At 41.1% G+C, this 3932-nt stretch overlaps 1 pseudogene; it reads left to right on the top strand.

Moving 5' to 3' along the window:
• The first annotated feature begins 2995 nt into the window (after window positions 1-2995).
• LOC133029441 (uncharacterized) lies at window positions 2996-3533 on the top strand (annotated as a pseudogene).
• Window positions 3534-3932: the final 399 nt, after the last annotated feature.

Here is a 3932-nt window from a genome sequence, read left to right as displayed (position 1 = left end):
GGTGGGTCATATGAAGAGAAATTGTCCACAATTGCTACGGTTAGAGCAAAAGAAGGATGATACACCCGCTCCTGCTCGAGTGTTTGCCATGACTCAAGCTGAGGCTGATGCTGGTCCATCTACTGTGACAGTCGGCTTTCGTTCTGGTACTTTATTGACTGTATTAATTGATTCTGGTGCGACGCATTCTTATATTTCAAGTAGAATAATTGAGCACCTGAATAAACCTAGTGATGTGCTTTCTAGAGGTTTTGGAACCTTGTTGCCCTCTTGGGGAGTTGGTTATCTCCGGCGGTGGGTTCGATCCCTTCCGGTGTTTGTGGAAGGAAGAGAGTTATCGATTGATCGATAGAATTAAATCCGGAGGATTTTGATGTTATTTTGGGGATGGATTGGCTTGCTAAATACAACGCCACCATTGATTGTCAAAGAAAGATGGTAACTTTTCGGCTGAGGGCGAGGACCCCTTTGTATTTGTGGGTAAGATGCAAGGATCTCGGATTCCCTTAATTTCAGCCCTTAAGGCAAGGGATTTGTTGTGTGAAGGGTGCATTGGTTTCCTGGCAAGTGTTGTGGATATTTCCAGGGAACCACTAGCGGGACCGGAGCATGTCCCGATAGTTCGAGAATTTACGGATGTGTTCCCGGAAGAGTTACGAGGGTTGCCACCAAAACGTGAAATTGATTTTGAGATTGATTTAATACCGGGAGCCGAGCTCGTATCAAAAGCTCCCTACGGGATGGCACTGCAGAGTTGAAAGAGTTAAAAGTTCAATTACAGGGGATGATGGATTTAAAATTTACTAGACCTAGTACTTCACCTTGGGGTGCACCGGTTTTGTTTGTGAAAAAGAAAGATGGAACATTACGAATGTGTATAGATTATCGGGAGTTAAACAAATTAACAGTGAAGAACAAGTACCCTCTGCCAAGAATAGATGATTTATTTGATCAGTTGCAGGGTAAAACTGTCTTTTCTAAGATTGATCTTCGATCTGGTTATCACCAACTGAGGATTCGAGAGGAGGATATTCCCAAGACAGCTTTTCGGACCCGGTATGGTCATTATGAATTCTTGGTAATGTCCTTCGGATTAACGAATGCCCGGCGACATTTATGGATTTGATGAACCGAGTGTTCAAAGATTTTCTGGATGATTTTGTTATTGTCTTTATCGATGATATTCTAATTTATTCAGACTCGGAAGAGACTCACGAAAGACATCTTCGAATGGTATTACAACGTCTCAGGGAGCATAAGTTGTATGCCAAATTTAAGAAATGTGAATTTTGGTTACCTCAGGTGAGTTTCTTGGGGCATGTGGTGAGTAAAGATGGTATTTTAGTGGATCCAGTAAAGATTGAAGCAGTGCGTGACTGGCCTCGACCTAAGTCAGCAACTGAAGTTAGAAGTTTCCTGGGGTTAGCAGGGTATTACCGAAGATTTGTTGAGGGCTTTGCAAAGATTTCTACGCCTTTAACTGAGTTGACCCGAAAGAATTGTAAGTTTGTTTGGACTGACAAGTGTGAAGGTAGTTTCCAGGAATCGAAGCAAAGGTTGATTACCGCTCCTGTGCTAACCTTACCAAAAGGTGACGAAAAGTTTGTGATTTATTGTGATGCGTCCAAACAAGGGTTAGGTTGTGTTCTTATGCAATCAGGGAAAGTGATTGCTTATGCATCCAGGCAATTGAAGGAGTATGAGCAACGATATCCTACCCATGATATTGAATTAGCGGCGGTTGTCTTTGCACTAAAAGTTTGGCGTCACTATACGTACGGTGAGAAGTGTGAAATTTATACGGATCACAAAAGCCTCAAGTACTTTTTCACTCGAAGGATTTAAATATGAGACAACGACGATGGTTAGAATCCGGTCAAGGATTATGACTGCGAGATTCTCTACCACCCCGGTAAAGCAAATGTGGTAGCGGATGCTCTAAGTCGGAAAGGACCGGGGCAAGTTTGTGAACTAAAGGAAATCTCGGCCAAGTTGGTGAGGATATGACGAGAGCGGGAATTGAATTTGTAATTGGAAAACTTGCTAATATCACCATACAATCTAATCTATTGGAAAGAATTAGAGTAGCCCAACAAGGTGACCTTGAGCTACAGGGACATAAGGAAAGGTTAGAGGCTGGATTGGCAAGAGACTTTTCATGCTTATCTGATGGGTTGTTGCGATACAAAACAGAGATACGTATGTACCGGTTGACAAAGAAATCAGACAAGAGATTCTTGATGAATCTCATACTACACCGTACTCCTTACACCCGGGAACAACCAAGATGTATCATGATGTGAAAGCTTTATCTTGGTGGCCGGGTATGAAGAGGGATATTGTTGAATATGTGTCAAAATGCTTAACCCGTCAACAAATTAAAGCGAACACCAAAGGCGGCGAGGTTTGCTTCAACCTCTAAAGATTCCTGAATGGAAATGGGAAGACATCAATATGGATTTTGTGGTGGGATTACCCGGAAACGGTAAAAGAGGGTATTATGATTCTATTTGGGTGATAGTGGATCGATATACGAAGTCTGCTCACTTTCTCCCGGTGAGGACAACGTATACAGTGGATCAATATGCTGATTTGTATATTAAGGAAATAGTTCGACTTCATGGTGCCCCAAAGTCGATAGTTTCGCAATCGAGATCCAAAATTTACATCCAAGTTCTGGGGGAAGTTTACGGCAAGCAATGGGTACTAAGTTGAGATTCAAGGTACGACTTTTCATCCTCAAACCGATGGTCAATCTGAAAGAACTATTCAGATACTTGAGGATATGTTGAGGGCCTGTATAATGGACTTTGAAGGTTCTTGGAACAAGTACCTACCTCGATTGAATTTTCTTATAACAATAGTTATCGCAGTACCATTGGCATGGCTCCGTATGAGATGCTTTATGGAAGGAAATGTCGATCACCTATTCACCGGGATGAGGCCGGTGAACGTAGGTATCTTGGACTCGAAGCCGTCCAAAGAACGAGCGAGGCTATTGAGAAGATTCGAGCTCGTATGCTTGCTTCCCAAAGTAGACAGAAAAGCTACGCGGATCCAAAGCGTAGAGATGTTGAATTCCAAGTTGGGGATTTTGTTTTTCTTCGGGTGTCCCCAATGAAGGGAATTCGAAGGTTCGGGAAGAAGGGAAAGTTGAGTCCCAGATTTATTGGTCCTTTTGAGATTCTTGAGAAAGTAGGTCAGGTAGCTTATCGGTTAGCTCTACCTCCTGCCTTATGCCGGGGTTCATAATGTGTTTCATGTCTCGATGCTTCGGAAATATGTATCTGATACAACTCATATCTTAAGTTATGAAGACATTGAGCTTCAAACCGACCTGTCATATGAAGAACAACCAGTACAGATCTTAGACAGGAAAGAAAAGGTGTTGCGAAACAAGACTATTCCACTAGTCAAAGTGTTGTGGCGGAATAGCAAAGTTGAAGAAGCGACTTGGGAATTAGAGTCGCAGATGCGGGAGTTGTATCCCGAGCTTTTCAGGTAAATTTCGAGGACGAAATTCCTATAAGTGGGGGATAGTTTTAATATCCCAGAAAATAAATAATATTTAAATGGACATATTTTATTAAATATGTAATTACTTGGAAAATGAAGTAGGATTATGATCTTACTTAGGTAAATTGTTGAGAAATTATTTAATGAAATACGTTATTTTGGGCCCGGTAATTGTGGAAATTTAGCTATGTGGTTAGCAATGTCACGACATTAAATGAAAGAATTATTTTGAGAATATCCCGGATTAAGTTAGAATTTTATTAGAATGTCGGATTGGGGAATTAGTAAAATTACCAAAATGCCCCTAGGGTTTCTTTTAAAAAAAAAAATTTATTTACTTGTGAGAGGGGTAAAGTAGGAATTCAAGAAAATATTTTTTTGACTTTTCTTTTCTTTTCTTTGCTGCTGCCTTTTTG

The sequence above is a fragment of the Cannabis sativa genome, chromosome 1 (genome assembly GCF_029168945.1).
Source record: "Cannabis sativa cultivar Pink pepper isolate KNU-18-1 chromosome 1, ASM2916894v1, whole genome shotgun sequence".
In the NCBI taxonomy this organism is placed as follows: Eukaryota; Viridiplantae; Streptophyta; class Magnoliopsida; order Rosales; family Cannabaceae; genus Cannabis; species Cannabis sativa.
The sequence above is the reverse complement of the archived record's forward strand: the minus strand, read 5'-3'. Positions and strand labels throughout refer to the sequence as shown.